Raw genomic sequence first — 22,711 nt, 5'->3', positions numbered from 1 at the left:
GAAGGGCTCCTACCCACTTCCTGGCCTTGAGGCACATGAAGTGTAGGGGAAAAAAACCAACCTGTCTTCTGAGAGAGCTGCAGGGGAAGCAGTGTCCTGAAGGGAGCGCCAGATTTCACTTAATGAAAGGAGGTGGGAAGGGCATTCACCGGAGAGGCAAGAACATACGAGGGAACAGGGCAAGCTCTCAACGTGTCATCCAAGAGGTGCAATGCAATGTCCCCCAGCAGGGGAGGGGTGGGAGGGTGAGTCAGATTAGAAATTATATTAGGACTTGTCAGTGTGCAATGTCAGAAATCCAGCTCAAACTTAATTAAGCAAAAGAAAAGAGAATTTATTTTGCTCACATGCCTGAAGGCCAGTGGGACTGCTGGCTTTCGTCTCAGAGGCATCGGGGACCCAAACATGTCCCCAGGGTGCTCTCCTCTGCGTTGGCTCTGTTCTCAGGCAGCTTCTCCCCACAGAGCAGTGGATGGCTGTCCAACAGGTAGACTCAGTCTTCAGCCACCGCCTCTTCCCTTATCACACCAGTGAAATCCCGACCCTAACCGTCCACTGTAGCTAGTGTGGAGGCATCTCTGATTGGCCAGGCCTGGGGCCGCTGCCCACTTACGGTGAACAGAACTCACCAGAACCGCATGTTGGCAAGTAAGGGAATGGTTCTTCAAAGGAAAACTGCAATGCAGTCATCGAGAGAAGGAGGGCAGGGTATGGACAGGGAAAACGTGGGATGTCCATATCAGATACGTAAAGAGCAGGAGGGGGATGATGTGTCAGGGTCATAGTGAATCACTGCAGAGGCTGGGATTTGGACTTCTGGTGGTCACTGAGGAAAACGGATATGAGGCAAGATGGGGTCAGCACCGATAACTTCTTAGGGGAAGAAGGCAAACTTTACATTAGTCCTAGAGCTCCAGAATGGGGCCTTGGGCATAGCACCATCTAGCTGTGCGTCATGGCACAGCCAGGAAGCCAGGGCACAAGAGGGTCTCCGGATGATGGACTGTTCACTGGCTCAGCTCCAGATAGTTTGTGGTCTAGGAGAGGCGAGGAGTCCTTCGAAAATGTCTGAAGGTAGCGGAGAGGTTGGGGGAGAAAAAGTTGAGAAAGAGGTGATTGACAGCAGCTCTTGTCAATTTGAAGAACCGACCTGTGAAAGAGGGAGGAAACTTAAGTGGCTCCAGAGTAGAATCAGAACCAATGTGTAGAAGTGAGGCAACAGTCTCGATCTAATAATTACAATTAGAACTGTCTAAAAAGAAGGGGACCTTCTTCTGAGGTGGCGAATTCCTTGTCCCTAAATGTGTTTAAGCAGTGATTTGAATGCCTCTAGTCAGCGATATTATATAAAGGCTCCTGTTGTTGGTATGAGATCAAACCAGAACACTTTTGGGGCGCCTGGGTGGCTCAGTTGGTTAGGTGTCTGGCTCTTGATTTCAACTCAGGCCATGATCTCATGGTTCGTGAGTTTGAGCCCCATGTCGCTGACAGCACGGCGCCTGCTTTGGATTCTCTGTCTCTCTCTCTCTCTCTCTGCCCTCCCCCATGCTCGCTGTCTCGCAAAATAAATAAATAAACATTTTTTAAAAATCAGAGCACTTTTTAAAAAAAAATTTTAATGTTTATTTATTTTTGAGAGAGAGAGGGACAGAGTGTGAGTGGGGCAGGGGCAGAGAGAGACACACACATAGAATCCGAAGCAGGCTCCAGGCTCTGAGCTCCCTCTCTCTCTCTGCCCCTTCCCCGCTCACACTCTGTCTCCATCTCTCTCAAAAATAAATAAACATTAAAAATTAAAAAAAGAAATTAAGTTGAGTAAGCTCTATTCGTGAGCTAGTTTGTTCATTCGCTCAAAATCCATGCAGAGGACTACCCGCATGCCAGGCACCATGGTAGCTGAGAGGGTACACAGGTGAGTGGGTCAGAGCTCCTGCTCCGTCTGGGGAAGAAGTGAGACCGAAGATCACCTCCCAAGCGCCAGGCACGGGGCTGGACACATTGCATCATTTTTATGTCTTCCTCTTTGACAATGCCATCAGGCAAGGATGATTCGTTTTTAGAAGAAAACTGAGGCGCAGAAAGGACTGTCCAGACGATGACAGCTAAAGCTCAAACCCAAGTCTGTCCGGCCCCATGTTGCCTATGAACAAGTAAGCAAAATACAATCACAAAACAAATCTGTTTTCATAGGTTTTTCACATTTTCTTTCAGGAGCCCCAGGAACAAAAGGATCATTTTTTTTTTTTTTTTAACCTATGATCAGATGCAGAGAATGAAGCAAAAACCGCCTTGTTTGGTCCTAGTTTAGTCCTGGTGGATACCCAAATGGAAGTCAGCAAAACCAGGTACAGGAGTGGCTGAGGAGCGACCCCGTCCAGCCCTGTGAGGGGGTCAGTCCCACAGCCCCGGACAAGTTTCTGGCCGCCTTGCCGCACTGCGGGAGAGAGCCACGGCACAGGTGCCATCTAGTGGTGAGTCCAAAGCCTCGTTGCAAGGCTGGAGAAAAGTTCTGCTTCCAACATGCTTTCAGGATAGGCAAGGACCTAAGACTCAGTCCGCTGTAAAGGGTGAGTCCTGAATCCCAGGCTCAGAGCCCATCGTAGCATCCCCAAAGAAATCAATCTTATAAAGAAATCAATGCCCATGTTGTCATCAGATCCATATCTCTGAACTCAGTGGCCTCTGTCAGCCCATTCCTTCACCTTCCAGGCTTTCCAGAAAGAAATACGAATGCCCTTCTATACTCTCCTTTGTACTTACAGTCAAGTTAGTCACAAGTAAAAAAAAAACAGGACTCAGTTAATCTACTCTTGCAGCTCCAAACACACACGTGTGCGTGCGTGCGTGTACACATACACACACACACACACACACACACACACACACACACACCCAGGGTCATTCATCAGAGAGCCTCTCCAAGAGAGCCTAAACACAAGATCCAGGTGGGAAAAAAAAAAAAAAAAAAACAGCAGCACGAAAAGGTCAAGGGACAAAGACCACCAAGGAAGAAAATGCTGTTCTTGCAAAAGGAACGCCCATAAACAGAACCTAGCAAACAGCAGCTCTCTATTGAGGTACCAGGCTACCTTCAGGGCCTCCCTCCTGCTCTCCTGTACCCTCACTTTGCCTGATAATGCCACATTTCAGCTCTGGCCCCACCTTCCACAAGGCAGACAGTTGTGCAGAGCCTGGGCCCGGACAGGAGGGGAGACTGGCAGTTTCAATGGTCCAGACATGTGGGCTTGGCCTTGGTATAAGAGGTGCTGAAGAATCTACATGACATCCTGGAGGATTTTCTCTGAATACAACTGGGTGACGTAGCGTTCTCCACTCTCATACTGACTTTCGTACCTGATTCACCCAATTTAGTCATTCATTATATAAATGAATATTATATGTTCCTGTGAATGCATATATTTTAAATAAAAAACATATTTCCATTTTAGGTCTTCTGGTTGGCAAAATAATCCCTCCCTCCAAAAATGTTCACATCTTCATCCCCAGGGCCTATGAATACATTACTTTGCATGGCCAAAGAGACTTTGCATATGCGATTAAGGTTAAGGACCTTGAGATGGGGAGATTATCTTGGATCTTGGATTATCTAGGTGGACCCAATCTAATCACATTAGCCCTTTAAAAGCAGAAAACCTTTCCAGGATGTGGTCAGAGAGACAGAGAGAGAGAGAGAGAGAGAGAACTGCAGATGAGTCTGAAAGATTTGATATTGCAGGCTTTGAACACAGAGAAAGAGGGCCACGTATGAACCAGAGATTGTGGGCAGCCTCTAGAACCTGGAACAGACAAGGACACGGATCCTTCTCTGGAAGGATCTGGAAAGGAATGCAGCCCTGTGGATGTCTTGCTTTTAGCCCAGCAAGAGCGTGTCAGACTTCTGCAGACCTGTCAGATAATTTGCATTGTCGTTAGCCGCTAAGTTGTGGCAACTTGTTAGAGGAGCCATACAAGCTAACACAGGTCTCCTTGGGATTTGAGATCTCAGAGTCTCATTCAGCATCAAAGGCAGAACTGCCTGAAGCTATGCTAGTCTCAGAGACTTTGCTCTGATGGGGGCCATGGTTTTTGGATTTTATTTTAGGACCTGAGGGAAAGGCATCATTTCTGTTAATAATCTATTTTGTTATTCAGAAACCAAAAGCTCTGCTTAGCCCCATGTAGTAAGCTTCCAATAAAAGTTTTCAGACTCTTCAAAGAGTTCTGAATTAGGGGGCTCTTGGGGATGGCGTCTATGGCCCTCATCATTGACTTGGACATCCTCGAGAAATAGACATGTGAATACGTAGCAGAGTGCAGGCATAAAAGGACTGTCCCCACCAGGAACTATCGGCTCCTTAAGAAATCTTTATTAAATCATAAAGCTGTCCAAACCTCCTTTACACAGTAATTCCATTCTTGGGAATTTTTTGTATTTGAAACAGATTCCAAAAAAGCTAAATAAAATGTGCATAAAAATTTTATGACAAGATTATCTATAACAGTAAAAGCAACAACAACAAAGCAAACAGTCAGAATCCCAACGTAAGGAAACCTTTAATAAATTGCTGTTTGGCGCTATTGGGGAACCATGAAAGGTTGCAATTAGTCATGCTATAGAAACAGGGGAATGTTCTTATGACCTTAAATGGAAGCAGCATAATATAAAATAGTAGTCGTTCAATAATCCCTTATTGACCACATGCTATATATCAGGGATTCTACCAAGAGCCGAACAATTAAGTGGGGCCAAATGAGATAATACTCGTGGCCCTTATCGACTCAGATATGCCATGATTGCAAATGTGTAAAATGATCGATACACGGGGAAGGAGATGTGCCAGAAAATGAAGCAAGGTGTTATGTTAGGGCATGGTAAATATTCTACTTAAATTCTCAAATGATCTTTCAGTCATAATCATTCGATTAAAGGACAGGACAGGAAGAAACGTAAACCACTGGACCTAGTCCCAATGCAGAGCACCTTGCTGAGGAAGTGGAGTCTGAACACAACCCTTTAAAAAATACAAGAAACAGCAAGCTGGCAGGACAGGAGGCCAGGCTCCTTCCTACCAGGGGGAGCAGGAATCCAGATGAACACACAGGTGCTTCCCAATGGGGTCAGCTCTGGGAGGCTACATTTGAGCCTGTCTGTTCTGTGTACTTGGGAAACTTACGCCGCACCAGGAGGCCCTGAGGGACAGCAGCACCTGCCTCTACCTGTCTCCCCGGCAGCCGAGAGGTTAACTGTAAAAGCAGATGCTGCATTACCAATGTCTGTATCTGGCAAGCCAAATGCACTGGGCCTACCTCAGTTTCCCAGGGTGAACAAGGAAGGTCAGGGCTTTTTAATTTCTTTAAAAAAATTTTTTTAATGTTTATTTATTTTTGAGAGAGAGACAGGTTGTGAGTGGGAGAGGGGCAGAGAGAGAGGAGGAGACACAGAATCTGAAGCAGGATCCAGGCTCTGAATTATCAGCATGGAGCCCCACGTGGGGCTCGAACACACCAACTGCAAGATCATGACCTGAGTCCAAGTCAGACGCCTAACCAACGGAGCCACCCAGGTGCTCCGTTCATTTTCAAACCGCCTTCTAGGGATGCCTGGGTGGCTCAGTCAGTGAAGTGTCCGACTCCTGATTTTGGCTCAGGCCATGATCTCACAGTTCGTGAGATCAAGCCCCACAGTAGGCTCTTTGCTGACAGCTCAGAACCTACTTGCAATTCTCTCTCTCCTTCTCTCTCTCTCTGCCCCTCCCTCCACTCCCCATTCTCTCTCTCCACCTCCCCCTCAAAATACATAAATAAAAATAAATAAATAAAGTGCTTTCTAAGGCTGTGGCTGTGGGAGCTCTGCCAGGCTCTAGGGCAAGGGAGATGGACCCTAAGTAGGCACAGCCCTGACCATTAGCTTATAATCCGAAGTCGCTGTTATGACGGTACAGATATGAAGAACATTTAGGTGACTGAACGACTACAGAGCTCACGACAAAAGGGAAAGAGACTTGTCAGCAATGAACATTAATTGCACAACATGGATGTGTAAGGTAGGGTGTGGTTAGGAAAGGTATTTATAGAGATCTCATCTTCTGACTTACCTTCCCCTGTCAAGCCCCAAGTTGCTTTTAAATAAAATTCACGGCAGAGTTTTATCAACTCATCCTATAGCCAGGCACTGTGCTTAGTGCTTCCCTTGGATTATTTCATTAACTCCTCATAGCAACCCAGATAGGTGGTAATATGATCTCCATGTTACCTTTGAGAAAATAGGAGTTTAAACAAATAATTTGCCCAAGGTCGCATAACTAATCGATGTTCTGGGGCTTGGACCAGTCTTGAGGAGACACACCCATGCCTCACCACCGCAACTGGAACTCTCTGTCTGTTTAATTCGACCCCTTCTTCCAAATCTAGTAAATAAGACAGCCTTCCCTGCCCTCCCCACTGTCCTACCTCCGACCAGTTGCCCAGCCTCCTGTGTTTTGTGTCTCTCTGGGCCGCAATTGCTGTCCAGCTGACATCCCCGACCCCTGTTTCCTTCTGTCAGGATCTCATTTCAAATACACTTCTGTTCTAGTCCTTCTCTGCTTCATGTTAGTCGTCTGCTGGCCCTTTATACTGTTCCTTGGGGTACAGCATGCAAACTTGAGCCTGCATCGAAGTCACCTGAAGAGGGCTTGTTATAAAATAGCCATTCATGGGCCTCATCCCCAGAGTTTCTGATGCAGTGGGTATGGGTTGGGGCAGTGAATACCAGGATTCCAGATGAGCTGGATGCCCTCACTTCTGCTGTCATCCTTTGAGAACTCCTGTTCTGGGGAGCCTGCATCCTGCCGCACTTTCCTGTATTGCTGATCTCCTTAAACAAAGATTTCCCAGTGCCCTATATAAGGAACCCTGGTTTTCCTTGGAAGGCACTTCACCCAGGGTATTTTTTTCCTAGATCCCTAATCACAAGATGAGAAGGAGTGGTTCCCATGGGCACCTGCAACACCCTCTCGATTCTCCCAACTCCGATAATCATTTCCACCCCAGCTGCTCGTGGCAGGCAGGGCGACGTCACAAACAGGAAAAGATTTCCAGGCACCAATCTAGATAACCCCACGAGTCTTTTTTGCTCCTTCCTGACTCCTTGGCTGCTGGAGACACCAGGATCAGGTTCATCAGGTATTCAAGCCTCCTGACCTCAGATGGAGCCTCACCACTGCTCAGTTGTTTTTGTAATCACCCCTGATTGATTCACTTGTTACTTCCCTGCTGGCTCCTGTTTGAACCTCTGCCAGTCCCCTCCAGCCCCTCCCCGCTCCATACCTTCCTCTCTGGGCTTATGACTCTGCCATCAAGGCAGCTGACAAAATGGAGATTGGCTAGGAGTGTCTTTCTTAATCACTTCAAAATAGCTCTGCCTCTCACTCACCTTCCCGTCCTCCCCTCTGTTTCAAAAGGAGCCTTTAAAACCACAGGGAGATACCACCTCATACCCATCAAGATGGCTACTTGCAAAGGAAAAGAAACAGACAGCAAATAACAAGTGTTGGTGAAGATGCGGAGAAACCGGGACGCTTGTGTGCTGTTGGTGGGAATGCAAATTGGTGCAGCCCTTATGGAAAACAGTACAGAAGTTCCTCAAAAAATGAAAGATAGACTTACCATATGATCTGGCAATCCGGCTTCTGAGACTACATACAAAAGGAATGAAAGCAGTCTCAAAGAGATATCTGTACCCTCATGTTCACTGAAGCGTTATTCACAATAGCTAAAATGTGGAAGCAACTCAAGTGTCCTGTCAATGGATGAACGGAGAAACTAACTGTGTATATATCCACAAGGGATGTTATTCAGCCTTAAGCAACGAAGGAAATTCTGACACATGCCACAACAAGGCTGAACTTGGAGGACATTATGCTAAGTGAAATAAACCAATCACAAAAGAAAAATACGGTACGATTCCACTTCTATGAGGCATCTAGTGTAGTTAAATTCACAGAAACAGAATGTAGAATGGTGGTTTCCAGGGCTGAGGGGAGGTGGGACTAGGGGGTTGTTTTTGAAGGGGTATAGAGCTTCAGTTTTGCAAGACAAAAATGTCCTGGAGATCGGTTACACAACAATGCAAAGATATTTAACCCTACTGAAAAGGGGTTAAGATGGCCAATTTTATGTCGTGTGTATTTTACCGGCGGTATTTTTTAAAAAGAAGTCTTTCCTCTCCACGGTAATTGTTCCCTTTGTGTCCTCAACCCTATCTCATGCCACTTTTTCCAGGAGGCTATTCCTTCTGTTTTCTCCCTTCTAGAATGGACACAAACATTTGTAGGACTGGCAGTAGGAGCACGTGCATATATTCCGAGATGTGTAAGATTATATATCCAGAGTGAATAGAGTTTGTTCACAGAGTGAACAAAGAGCCCGGCATTTTCAGTTTGCATTAAGTCTGCATATTACGCAGCCAGTCCTAGGTAGCCACACTCCTGGGAGAATTCCAAACCTCAGCCTTAGGATGGGGACAGTAGGGTGTGTGTGTGTGGGGGGGGGAGACATTCCCCGAGTCCTCAGTTCCTTCCTGTCCAGTCCTCCCACCAAGCCTAGAGGTAGTAGATGCTTTTGGCTGCATTTTCTTCTTCTGGACCATTTTATGGAAATCTCTCTCTTTTTTTAAACTTCTTTTAGTAGTTAAGCATGTCCTACTAGGTAACAATTCTTTATATTGAAGTGTTCCTGTTGAAATAACATATGTGGTTTCTGGTATGCCTGGGTGGCTCATCTGGTGAATCGTCTGACTCTAGATTTCAGCTCAGGTCGTGATCTCACGGTTTGTGGGATCAAGCCCCATATCAGGCCCTGTGTTGACAGCAAGGAGCCTGCTTGAGAGTCTCTTTCTCTCCTTCTGCCCCTCCCCTACTCATGTGTGCGCATGCACGTGCTCTGTCTCTCTCTCTCTCACACACAACATAAATAAACATGAAAAAAAAAACCATATGATTTCTGCTGCCTGACTGATATGGGGAGACAAACAGGAAACTAACAAAAGAAGAAAATATATGGTATTTCAGACAGTGATATGAGCTACAGAGAAAGAGAAAAGCATGGATGGGCATAGAGTGTGCTGTCGAAGGGCGACAGCTTGCAATTTCACACAGAACGCAGAGAAGGCATCACAGAGAAAGATGCTGTACTGAGAATACACAACTGACTCTTCGCCCCACTTCCCAATGAAACGATGAGATGATGTAAAAATAGAGTTTGACCTGCATCATTGAAGTGGAAAATTCTCCATCCAACTACAAAAACTCTAAAGAATTTCCTGTTAGGCACCACAAGGCAGGTACATTCAGAATATAGTGTAGAAAGATAAAGCTTATCTCTGGATCACCCACTGCTTTCTCTCCCTTTTCTGTCCCCTCACTTCAGTGACTTTGAAGGGTGGTGAGCGGAGAAGTGACTTATCTCGCCGAGCTCTGTCTGTAAGGAAAGTAATGTCATTCCTTCCTTCATTCATTCACTAGTCACCTAGGAAACATGTTTGGAGCACCTCCTACGTATCTAGCACTGTCCTAAACACTCTGGAAGGTATGAATTAGAAGACACGATACCCAGGGGCGCCTGGGTGGCTCAGTCGGTTGAGCGTCCGACTTCAGCTCAGGTCACGATCTCGCGATCTCGCGGTCCGTGAGTTCGAGCCCCGCGTGGGGCTCTGGGCTGATGGCTCAGAGCCTGGAGCCTGCTTCCGATTCTGTGTCTCCCTCTCTCTCTGCTCCTCCCCTGTTCATGCTCTGTCTCTCTCTCTATCTCAAAAAAAAAATAAATAAACGTTAAAAAAAAAAAAAAAAAAGACATGATACCCGACTCCAAAGGGATTACAGTCTAGCAGGAGAGGATATGGGAACTAAGACATGTATGCAAAGAGATATGATTCAAGCTAAGAAGGGTAATGAAAAAGTTGGTTAATAAAATATGAATTCCAAAGATTCTGACAGATGGAACTATTAGCCTGACTTGAACAAGATGAAACATCCAATTCCGTTCAAGTCAACATTACCTGTCATTACAGCTACTCTAAAAAATACAGCATGCATTTGAAATGGGGATGAATTTGGAGACCAGGCAAAGTAGAATCATTGCAACAGAAGATGGGTGAAATCTATTTCTGGTGTGGAAGGCAAGGTAGCCAGAGCCTTAGTTCTGCAGGGCATGGGAGGAGCACAGCCCGACCACCCAAAATGTACCTGTTGAATTGAACTCATACATGCTCCAGTCTAAGAATACTCAGAGGAATAAGCTAGTAGCAAGAACCAACAGCAGTTATAGCAAGTGATGGTGCTGACGGATAAAGGAGAGAGATTTTCTTGCCTGGAGGTCAGGAACAACTTGACAATAACACAGCTTCAGAGGAGCAAACTGAAGGATGAATAGATTTTTTTTTCCCTAGGCAGTCAAGAAAGAGAAAATCATTCCGGTCATAGGAAATGTGTGTAAAGACACAGAGGCATGAAAATAAAGAACGCTCTGGGAACAAGCAAGCAGTTACGCATATGAGAACCAGGGGATATGTGAAGTGTTAGGACTTGGGGCTTAAAACCCTGGAGGGGCCTCAGTCGTGACCTTGGGGCATGAGGCCAACCTACCAATAACATCTAATCACCTGTTGATTCCCAGAGCTGATCCACTACGAATTTCAACTCTAACCTTGAGGTGATAAAGACTGAATGAAGGATGCTTGGGATAATGGTATGTTAGCTCAAGTGAGGGAGGAACACAGAAATGGCAAGATTCAAGGGGCCTGATAAATAACCCGTTGCTCCCTGCCCAAGGCTGAAAGGTTTGCGAAATGGAACAAAATCTGTATGGAAACCAGAATATCATCCTTTCTGCAGATGAAGTTGATATTGAAGAATGTGGCTTATATTGATCAGAATAGAATGATTCATGCGCCAATCACAGTAGTCAGGGAACGAAATTACTCTGCCGAACTAGGCCAGGGTCATGTTCTGACCTCAATGGACTGAGTGAGATTTCTTTTAGAAATCTGAGACACTGTTACCAAAAACAGAAGAATGGGTCCTGAGCAGCAACCATGTCCACTCCCTACGTGTGTGTGTGCTTGTGTGTGTGCATGAGTGTGTGTATGTCTGTGTGATGACCCATATCTCACATGATCCCTTTCGGGTACAGTTGATCATGCTGCTGTGATGAGAAAAAGTCGAAGCAAACTCTGAATTCTGATACTGCTTTAAACAAGTCACTGGCTCTTTCTGGATCTCAAGCGCTTCCTCTCCATAAAAGAATACCATAAAATAAGAATTCTCTTGGCCCATTCCCTGCCTTAGGAATGCTGGGCTTATAAATGAGGTCATGTCTGTCAAGTGTTATGATCTCCTTGAAGACAAATTCTGTACAAGTATATAGGATTATTAGCCAAGTTGCTCAACAACCAGTCTGTGCATGAACGACTTAGGGAGGCAAACAGCACCAGGGGAGAACAATAGGACCCACCATGTCCAAGGGCCACTTGATTCCTGTGTTTCTGTGACATCCACAGCACCTCACAGGTACCTGCTCTGAACATCCACAGTGCTGGGAGGGACAGTTTAGCCAGTTTGGTTAACACATCTAGAGAGCAAAGCCAGCAGGACGTCAAGCAATTGCCATATGAGAGGATTTTTTCAAGAAGATAATTTAAGAGAAATCCTGTTTGGGTTTTAAAGACTGATGGTTAAATACTGAGCCATTCATCAGGGTTCCCATAAGCACAATTGGAAAGCAATCCAGAGTTCAATGAGAAAAGGAAAGGGCTCTTTTATGTTTGACTCTATAAGGAGGAGGAAGAGGAGGAGGACCTTGTTTCTAGTCTTCTCTTTTGCCTCTTAGAAATTATGGATTTGGGACCTGAAAAGGACTTTAGACACCTCCCATCTACCTTTTTAAAAAAACGTACAGATGGTGAGGACCAATGAAGTAAACTAACTTTTCTGAGCTTACACAGTCAATTGGCAGCATAGCAGGGACTAGGGCTCAAGTGCCTACCTCCCAGTTTGGTATTCTTCACATTCAAGTCTCTTGTCTCCCAGTCTTAGGAGCTTGTGGGAGCCGCTTTGCCTCAGGGAGCCTAGCTGTCTCATCTGTAAAATGTAAATAGACTTTAAACTGACAAAGTAAGGCAGCTGGGAGATAGGACCTCTTGAGGGCCCTCCTAGTTTTCAATCAACCAGTCCACAAATCTTTTTAAAGACCTAACAGCAGGTAATGGGGTATCCAGCCCGAACGAATTTAAACAAATAGGGGCTTTAGTTTCCTCTCCTTACAGGAAATCAGGAGGTAGATCCTGTGGCTGGTGTTAGTTCAGTGGTTTCAGGATGCCATGACAATCCCAAGAAACTCTTCCTATCTGTTTCATCATATTTAGTATGGCCTTCTTATCCACATTACTGTTGCCTCATGGTTGCGAGATGGTTTCTGCAGTCCAGATGTCACCCTCTTTTTCAAACTTTCAGTTAATACTTTTAAAATACCAAGCAGGTAATGAGATACTTTGTTTTCATGGCCATGTTAGCTATAGTTCTTTTATAGATACCCTATCAAACTGAGGAAAGATCATTCCCTTTACAGATGATGAGAGCTTTTTGGTTTAAATCATGAATGAGTGTTCAATGTTGTTAAATATTTTTTCTACATTGATTAAGATCATGTGAATCAAATGCACTGTCTCCTTTACACTGTTTATGTAGTGGATTGCATTGATTGATTTTAAAATGTTGAACCAACCTTGCATTTCTTGAAGAAATTACACTTGGTTAAACTATCTGACTCTTTCCAGATATTACTGGATTTAATTTGCCAATGATCTGTTAGAGTGTTTGCATCTGTGTTCATAAAGGACATTGATGTGTAACTTTCTTTCCTTTTTATTTCTTGGCATCAAGATCATTTTGACCCTCCTCCTCTAATTCTCTGACTTTATGTAAGATTGGTATAATTGCTTTTTCTTTCTTTCTTTTTTTCTTTTAAGTAGACTTCAGGCCCAGTGCAAAGCCCAATGTGGGACCTGAATTCACGACCCTGAGATTAAGACATGAGCTGAGATCAAGAGTCAGACACTCAACTGACTGAGCCGCCGAGGCACCCTGGTATAATTCCTTTCTTAAAAGGTTGATAAAATTTGCTTTTCTTGCCCTCCTTTTCTTTTTTAAGATTTGTTTTTGAGAGACAGAGAGCACAAGTGGGGAAGGGGCACAGAGAGAGGGGGACAGATCAGAAGCTGGCTCTGCGCTGACAGCAGTGAGCTCAATGCGGAGCTCAAAATTACACGCTGTGATATCATGATCTGAGCCAAAGTCGGACCCTTGACCAACCGAACCACCCAGGTGCCCCTTCTTACCCTAACTTCTTAAGATGGAGCCTTAGATAATGGATGTCAAATGTTTTTTCATTACTAAAATAAGCATTTCAAGGAATAAATTTCTCAGAGGGTGCTACTTTAGCTGCATTCCATGAATTTTCATGTAGTTTCAGTATCATTCTATTTCAAGTGTTTTCTAATGAACTAGAACTGTGCCTAGAATAAAGTACTCAGTGTTATCTCCAATTAGCTTAGTTTTTTGTTTCTTTTGTTAATAAGTGAGACTAAATTGATGGATCACCCCGACAGTCGTGTTCCTTCCTCCTTGAGAGCCTCTTTGCTGGTTCCACTGTACGACCTCTTCATGTAGACCCAGATTTCACCCTTCTTCTCGTTAATACCAATTCATCTTGCAGGTGTGACCTCAGACGCCACTTCCTTGGAGAGGCCTTCCTTGACAACCTAGACTGGGATGGTCCTCTCATGTACTGGCTAAACAGTGTCCCCCAAAAGTTCACGTCCACCCAGAATCTGTGAAAGTGACCTTCTTCAGAAATAGAGTCTCTACAGATATAATTATGTTAAGAAGACATCATATTGGGTTACGTTGGGCCCTAAATCTATTATGACTGGTGTCCTTTAAAGCAGAGGGATATTTGGACACAGACACATGGGAGAACACCATGTGATGACAGAGACAGAAGTCTGAGTGATGCATCTACTAATTGAGAAATGCCAAAGATTGCTGGCAAGCACCAGAAGCTAAAAAGAGGCAAGGAAAGATCCTCCCCTAGAGTCTTTGGAGACAGCATGGCTCTCCCAACACCTTGATTTCAGAACTTTAGCCTCTAGAACTGCGAGAAAATAAATTTCTGTCATTTTTTTAAAGTTTATTTATTTGAGAGAGAGTGCATGAGAGAGCACACGTGCCCACACACGGCCAGAGGAGGGGCAGAGAGAGAGGGAGAGAAAGAGAATCCCAAGCAGGCCCCACACCTCCTGTTCAGAGCCCGACATGGGGCTCAAACCCACAAACTGTGAGAACATGACCTGAGCTGAAGTCAAGAGCCGGACGCTTAACTGACTGAGCCACCCGGGCACCCCATAAATTTCTGTCATTTGAAGCACCCAGTGTGGGGTAATTTGTTAGGGCAGTTCTAGGAAATGAATACACCATGCTCCATGTTTTCATACCTTCTTTATACTTGTCTTTCCTAGCTTTTATCAGATAATTATCACATATAAATTATCAAGAAATGTTAATGGTGTAGTAATACTAGTCTGGCATTTTAGTGGGGGCTATAAGGGAGACTACCATAATCCAAACCAATATCTCTGATGGTGAGGGCTTTGAAGGGCACATAGTTTTGAGGGAGAATGGCCATAAAATCACAGCATGTCAGTGGCCAACTACTTAAGCTTCTAAAAGCAACCTTAAGTACATGTTACAGAAGTTTTTAATGTGCAAGCTAGCCAAGCTGGTCATTTTTAAAATAGAAACAGATCGCCATAAAAAAGTAGATTGCCATAAAAGGGCACTGAAGTAGGGATCAGAACCATCGGTACAGCTTCCCCCTTTGGGTCCAGATCTTGGGTGAGTCACTCAACCTCTCTGGGTCCAGGTTCCTCAGCAGCAGAAGGAGGTAGTTTGAAAGAGTGTCTACAGTCTCTTGGGCCGGAACATTCTATGGCTTTATGATTCTAATGTGGAGCAGTAGTAAAAAAGACAGTATTTACTTCTAAAGCACAAGGCTCCCTGGTCACTGCTAGCTTTCTTTCATGAACAGTATCAGAATCCAGGGATGAAACATTACCCCAAAGAGATGATCCAGGCTGGTGCTAGACCAAGAAGGATTCTGCTTGAAATATGTAACTACTAGTTCTTTCCAAGTTTGTTTTACTTGAAAGGGGAATAGTGTAGATTTTTCCAGGGCTCTCATTTTAAAAAAACATTTTAAAGTGTCTAGGCTGGCTGGTCACTTCCTATCCTTGGATAGCAGTGTATTCACCTGTTTAAAAAAAAAAAAAAAGAGGAAAAGGGGAACAGAAGCTGTGATTCTCAATGACTCTTCCAGGTCTGTGACTTCAAGGTAGTTTTTGTCAAGCTAGAGAGAGTGGCCTTGAGCTAAGTGCAAGGTCATGGGTCAATCTCAGGAACTGGTGTTCACCCTACTATTTCTTCTCAGAACCATTGTGTATGGGTGAGGTCTGTCTCCCGAGAACAGGCTCTACCACCTAACTTTTGGCAAGGATGAAATCCTGGACCTTGAGAGAATCACTGGATGAGTTTGAGCCTTAATTTCCCCATCTGTAAAACAGGGATAGCAACTTACTTCACTTAGCATCATACTCTCTAGCTCCATCCACTCTGTTGCAAGTGGCAAGATTTCATTCTTCTTTTGTGGCCGAGTAATATTCCATTGTATATATACCACATCCTCCTTATCCATTTATCAGTCAACAGACACTTGGGCTGTTTCCAGAGTTTGGCTAGTGTAGATAATGCTGCTATAGCAGTGTTAAAAACACTGGGGTGCATGTATCCCTTTGAATTAGAATTTTGTATTCTTCAGGCAAATACCTAGTAGTGCAATTGTTGGATCAGGGTGGTTCTATTTTTAACTTTTTGAGGAACATCCACCCTGTTTTCCAGAGTGGCTGCACAGTTTACATTCCCACCAACAGTGCACAAGGGTTCCTTTTCCTCCACATCCTCACCAACACCTGTTGTTTCTTGTGTTGTTGATTTTAGCCATTCTGACAGTGGTGAGGTGGTCTCTCACGGTGGTTTTGATTTGTATTCCCCTGATGGTGAGTGATGTTGAGCATCTTTTCATGTGTCTGTTGGCCATCTGGATGTCTTCTTTAGAAAAATGTCTGGAGCACCTGGGTGACTCAGTCGGTTAAGTGTCCGACTTCGGCTCAGGTCATGATCTCACGGTATGGGAGTTCAAACCCCACATCGGGCTCTGTGCTGACAGCTCAGAGCCTGGAGCCTGCTTCTGAGTCTGTGTTTCCCTCTCTCTCTGCTCCTCCCCTCCTCATTCTCTCTGTCTCTCTCTCTCCCAAAAATAAACATTAAAAAATTTAAAAAAGAAAAGAAAAATGTCTATTCATGTCTTATGCCCATTTTAATTGGATTATTCATTTGGGGGGTATCAAATTTTATAAGTTCTTGATAGATTTTGGATACTAACCTTTTATCAGATATGCATTTTCAAATATCTTCTCCCATTCCATAGGTTGCCTTTTGGTTTTGTTTATTATGTCCTTAGCTGTGCAGAAATTTTTATTTTGATAAAGTGCCAAAAGTTTACTTTTGCTTTTATTTCCCTTGCCACAGGAGACATATCTAGTAAGAAGTTGCTATGGCTTATGTCAAAGAGGTTAGGTCCTGTCTTCTCTCCTGGGATTTTAATAGTTGTAGCACTAAATGGTACACCAGAAACTAATATTACACTGTATGTTAACCAACTGGAATTTATATAAAAACTTAAAAATAAAAACAGGTATAGCTACTGAAAGAATTGTAAACATATCAAGAGTTGAGCGAAAATGCCTAGACTTTGTCAGATTTTCAAGTGTTATTTTCCATACTCCTTGGGGCACCAAGGAAAGATCACCTGGTTATCACAAGCACATTGCAGCTTGCTGACTACCAGACTGGCTACGACCGACAGGCGGTAGCCAAGCCAGACTTACCTTTACTTCTGTGACACCGCTGTCACCTTCCGCACTCTCAGAGGCGAGCTGCCCGCCGGTCATTACCCTGGGAAGAGCGCTGCACTCCACGCCAATCATCGGGGCACAGGCCCCGCCCCTGGCGCAGCCCCACCCCCCGCGCCGCGCTTCTCTCCCCTCCGCCCCCACGGCGTGCGCGCCCCGGGAGCGGGCGGTGACGCGCACGGGCTAGAGCCGGGTGGCGGTGCGGCTCCCGGAAAGGAACGGATCCTCCAGGAAGCCGGGTCCGTGTGGCTGCCGCTGCCGCCGCGCTGCGGTGGCCGTGATGCGTTCCGCTTGCAGCTTCCCGCTGCCAGGAGCCCCGGCCGCCAAGTCGGGCGCTGCGAGCAGGTGAGGCGGCCTTCCCGGCGCGGACGAGGGGAGGGCGAGGAAGCGGCCGGCGGGGCTGGGACGGTTGGAGCGTGGGACGCGGCGGAGCGGCGAGGGCCGCGGACGAGCCCTTGTGCCCCGGGAGCCCTCCCCGCGCCTGCTGGCGGTCTTCACGTCCGCGCCGCCCCCGCCGCCTTGGCCGCGCGGCCACATCCGGGCGCCCCGGCCGTCAGCCCCCGTGACCCCGGGCGGCAGGTGCTCTCCCCCAGCCCCTGGCAAGAGAAAGCTGGCAGCCGTGCTGTCGCGCCGGTTCCGGTGACCACGCTGGATTTTCCCTCTCGCACACGTAGTGTGGGCGGATCTGGCCCCCACTGGCGGGGGACGTGGCCAGGGAGAGGGGATGCTGCACGACTGGTTCTTGCTTGTCGCCTTTCCTAACATTGGTACTTTTCAGCCTCGGTTTTGCCTTGCTCTGTTTTTACTTTTATGCTTTAGATTGCTCCTTGGAAAAATGGAACTAATCGGGCAATAAAGTGATAGTGAGAGCAGTGTTTCTCAAACTTGAGTAATGCGTGGACGCCTTTTAAAGGGACAGTTCTCATTCTCTAGAATATGTCCCAGAACTCACAGGGAAACCCAGACCCCAGTTAGGTGAACAGCGGTGCTCTCAGAGAACATTTATCACTATTGGGAAAGAGAAGAGATGCGTTACAGTTCGGGAACTTCCGTGCTAGAAGATAAACGAGAAGTTACTGAAGAATTCTAAATTAGAGACTCAAATCCCTGGTTTAATTTTACATTGCAGCGTTTACTGTGCCCTTCTTTGTGTAATGAACATTTTCCAACCTTGGGGAGGCCTTCAAAGAATCCTGTTTTTTGTGTTATGTTGTATTTGATGTTATTTTGTCTTTGTACCAGGTTTTTTCAGTTTGACACAGTAGCAGAATTACAGAATGTAGTACTAATTTGTATTAGTGGTTTAATTATTTCTCTCTGTGTTTATGTTAACATTGACTAATCACTTGTGTTTGTTACATATTGAATCCATGGCCTACATTCTTCCACATCCAGTGTCAATGCCTGATCTCAACCCTTGTGCCTATAGTCTACAGAGAAGAAACAAGAATAAAAGTGGATCTAAGGATGTATATTCTGTACATATTTGTTCAACATGTTTACTTAAAATAAACTACACTTGGGTGCCTGGCTAGCTCATTCGGTAGAGCTTGTGACTCTTGATCTTGGGGTCCTGAGTTCAAGCCCTCTGGTGGGTGTGAAGCCTACTAAAAAATAAATAAAAATAAAACAGCCTACGCTTGAATAAAAAGATTTCAGAGTGTGGGAAAACGTGAGAAAGTAAAACAGGTTAGATCTTGGCAAAGAACCATATTGACTTGTGCTTTGAAAGAAGTGTAGTATTGAAAGCAGGACATACTAGAAGAAGGGATATTAGTAAAGGTCAGAGGCAAGAATGAGAAGAGTGTGTGGGGGCAATAAGAGACCCACCTTTCTAGAACAGAGAGATGTTCTCTGGGGCCGAGGAGAGAACAAGTTGATAAAATAAGAAGGCCTAGTCGATGGATGTTACGGTTTCAGATACCACCCAAGCAAGTTGGTGTTGACCCGTAGGCTCCAGAAGTTTCTTGAGCTGATCATATTTTGAATGTAGCATTTTGCACAGAGGTGTTTCTGAAGTGCGGTGTTCATAGTAAAGCCGAAGGTAGGGGACCTGCCTAGAATCTGTCTTGTGGTAGTAATGTCTGCTGTGGTCATTTTAGATGTGTGGACTAAATGTGATGTTTGAAAAAGAATTGACAGGCCCCAATAAATCGTGTAATAGGTAGACCCACAGATAAGCAGGCTTCAGAGTTAAGAACCAGGTAGCTCCAGTCACGGTGATCCCCCTCTTAGGCCTGGAGAATTTGGAAGGTGGTATTGGTTTTTGCCAAGAGGTCATGACCCCAGCCTTGGACTGAGTGAGTTGCAGTAGCAGGGTGGCAGTAAGCTCAGGATGTGGAATTGGAACTTGAGGAAAATCAGAGTTGCAGATTTCAGAAACTGCAGAGGTAATGCCGGAAGAGTGTGACTAGAAAAAAAGTCATTTAAAATAGGGACCAGGGGCACCTGGGTGGCTCAGTTAAGCATCTGACTCTTGGTTTTGGCTCAGGTCACGATCTCATGGTTCCTGGGTGCGAGTTCCACCCGGTCAGCTGCTGTCATCGAGGAGCGTGCTTGGGATTCTCTCTCCTCTCTCTGCACCTCCTCCTCCCCCCGACTTCTCTCTCTCTCTCTCTCTCTCTCTCTCTCTCTCTCTCAAAATCGATAAACATTAAAAACAAATAGTTTGGGGTCCCTGGGTGGCTCAGTTGGTTAAGCATCCAACTTCAGCTCAGGTCATGATCTCACACTTTGTGGATTCGAGCCCAGCATTGGGCTCTGTGCTGACAGCTTAGAGCCTGGGACCTGCTTCAGATTCTGTGTCTCCTTCTCTCTGCCCCTCCCCTACTCACGCTCTCTCTCTCTCCCTCTCTCTCAAAAATAAACAAACATTGAAAAAATTTTTTAAAAAGAAAAATTTTTTAAAATAGATGTTGAATAAAATGTAGATCATAAATGCAACTATGCATTCTTAAAACAAAAAAAAAATGAATTAAGTCATTTTGCTGTCTTTTTCCCCACAAATGAGTGAGGCACAGAGTGCTTCACTTTGGCTGCTCACTCTCCCAAGACCGTTGTTTCCTACAAGCTCTGCATAAGTGTTTGTGGGCCCCTTTGATTGTTCAAGGTCCTCTTGTAATCCCGTGATATTCATATGTTCTTTCCATCATGTCTTCTTACCTTTTCTTACAGGCCTAGCTCTTCCAGAGTCTCATTTGCCTGTGATTTTGTTTGCCAGTGATTTGAGAATTTGCTAATGTCTGTTTCGTTGCATGCTGCATTTTTCACCAGGGAGCCATTTCACTTTGCAATTGATTAATATTGTTTTCACTGTTTTCCTTAGGACTGACAGTGAGAAACTGACAGACATTGAACCATGACCCCATGAGCTTCACTCCACTAAAGAATGTTCAACTAAGGAGGGCCCCACTAACTGAAATCATGAGTTAATGGATCTCTCTGGTGGTAGGTCTAACACAATTTGGGCCTTTTAAAAACGCGGCAATTTTACGTAATATTAGAGTTTGCCTTGCTAAACTCAGGTGCCAAGATTCTTAGCTACAAATACAATTGGAGTTTACATTTTGAGATCAAATTACCATATTGCTGACTGCTGGGTAATATTTGGCCATACTTTTGTCCTAAATAAAAGTAATTACTTCAGCAGTTTATAAGCTGTTCTATTTTCTTCTGTCTTTAAGCACAGTTTTGTCAGTTACAAAAATATCTGTTTATCCTTTTTGTCAAAATCCTCACATATCTCAAGACAAAGTTCCAAGGCGAACATCAGATTAAATAACGTTTACTAAGTTTGCTGTAATCATTCTAATTTTCTTTTTAATGTTTATTTTTTGAGAGAGAGAGAGAGAGTGCAAGTGGGGGAGGAACAGAGAGAGAGAGAGAGGGAGACAGAATCTGAAGCAGGCTCCACGCTCTGAGCTGTCAGCACAGAGCCCAGAGCGGGGCTCGAACTCACAAGCAGTGAGATCATGACCTGAGCCAAAATTGGATGCTTAACCAACTGAGCCATCCAGGCGCCCCAGATGTGCTATGATCATTCTAAACAGTGCACCTTCTGCTTTGAAATGTGTTCTTTTCTCATCTCCCATCGAAAGTATACCTCTCACCTCCAGGTATCTTTTCTGGTTCCCTAGCCTCCAGTGTGCTCTTCTCTGAACTATTACAGGAAGAGTCGGGATAATTTAACATTGCCTTCTGTTACTCTCTTGATTATTTTCTGGGTATTAGAATTTTCTCTGTAACCAGTGTGCAAACTCCTCGAAATCTGGAGCCAGGTTTGTTATTTCTCTGTGCCCTTTGTATGCCCTCCTAGTTCTCATCATTGAATCATTAAAGCTCTTTCTTCCCCCTAGGACCTTGACTTTAAGCTATTAACTAGAATATTCTTTTCTTTTGTTCTTAGTTCAGCTATCACATAATTATCGATTTTAAAAAATGTCCAGATTGGAATTCCTATGTCACGGTTTTTAAGGTAGGCTTTCTTGATAATGTACAAAAGAGGATTTGATGCTGAAAACTAGAGAGATCAGTGGAAGGTAGCTTGGTAGAAATAGTTCCATTGTCTTCTCTGATGGTACAATTAATATATGCCCTTTAAGAAATAAAGGCAAGCCTAGGGAAGAATAGGCTAGAAATAGATGATCTATTATCTCACTACTTAGCAATAACCAACCACTGTTAACATTTTGGTTTCTGTTCTATCCCCGTCTTCCTGGGCATGCGTGATGCGGTTTTTTTCCCTTAATATATCATGGGGATCTTTCCATGTCAATAAATACAGATCTGCATCATCACTTTTATAATAGTCTCATCATGTTCCACTGCCTAAATGGACCACGTGTAATGTAACCCACCCACTGCAATGCACATTAGTAGCAGTGTTTTGCTGTTGCACCCAATACTATCACGAACTTCTTTACACATATTTTAGTCAATTTACCCTATAATTTCCTAAGGTTGAATGTCTGTAAGTGTGATAGAGCAGAGGGTAAGTCTGTTTAAAATTTTCATATGTGTTACCCATATGCCCCCAGAAGGTTAGACCTAGATTCTCCCCAGCAGTGTTCTCCTTTGTTAGCAAAGTATTGTCAGACTTTAGTCTCCACTAATCCGATAATTGTGAAGTCTTGTTTTTATTTATGTTTCTCTGAATACTAACGAAGTTACATTATATTAGCCATTTGTATTTCTTATTTGGTTAATTTCCAATTATCCTTCTTTTTCTAATGCATTATTTCTCTTATTTAGAAGAACCTTTTATATATAAGGGGTATTTACCTTTTTCATGTATGTCACAAGTAATTTTCCCAAGCTTTGTCTATTTGGGAAGGGATTTTTTTTAAGCACTCATAAGTCTTAAACTCATATGATGTATTTTCTTACATTTATGGTTTAAGACATTGATGTCAATTGTAGAAAAGCCTTACACATTCTGAGATTGGGTACATTTCCATCTTAACATTTTAATGCATATGTTTAACATTTAAATTTTTGATGGAGTGCCTGGGTGGCTCAGTTGGTTGAGCCTCCAGCTCTTGGTTTCTGCTCAGTTCATGATCTCATGCTTCATGAGTTCGAGCCCCATGTTGGGCTCCACACTGGCAGCAGGGATCCTGCTTGGGATCCTCTCCCTCCTTCTCTCTGTGCCCC

At 44.5% G+C, this 22,711-nt stretch overlaps 1 protein-coding gene and 1 long non-coding RNA gene across 3 annotated transcripts in view; one reads left to right on the top strand and one right to left on the bottom strand.

Annotated features, from left to right (window-relative positions):
- Positions 1 to 313: 313 nt before the first annotated feature.
- Positions 314 to 17,192, bottom strand: LOC125923346 (uncharacterized). Its single transcript, XR_007457995.1, has 2 exons — positions 17,036 to 17,192; positions 314 to 1,150 (listed from the first exon to the last, which is right to left on the bottom strand). It is a non-coding gene; the product is annotated as an uncharacterized LOC125923346 (long non-coding RNA).
- Positions 17,193 to 17,217: 25 nt separating this feature from the next.
- Positions 17,218 to 22,711, top strand: part of ENTPD4 (ectonucleoside triphosphate diphosphohydrolase 4) — a 40,455-nt gene continuing 34,961 nt past the window's right edge. Inside the window, exons 1-2 of one of the 2 annotated variants that reach the window (XM_049631577.1) lie at positions 17,218 to 17,404; positions 20,385 to 20,506. The gene's annotated coding sequence lies outside the window, so the exon portion shown is untranslated. The remainder of the gene's footprint in view (positions 17,405 to 20,384; positions 20,507 to 22,711) is intronic. The other variant, XM_049631578.1, reaches the window with a different exon arrangement.

Source organism: Panthera uncia, chromosome B1 (assembly GCF_023721935.1).
Source record: "Panthera uncia isolate 11264 chromosome B1, Puncia_PCG_1.0, whole genome shotgun sequence".
Taxonomy (NCBI): domain Eukaryota; kingdom Metazoa; phylum Chordata; class Mammalia; order Carnivora; family Felidae; genus Panthera; species Panthera uncia.
The sequence above is the reverse complement of the archived record's forward strand: the minus strand, read 5'-3'. Positions and strand labels throughout refer to the sequence as shown.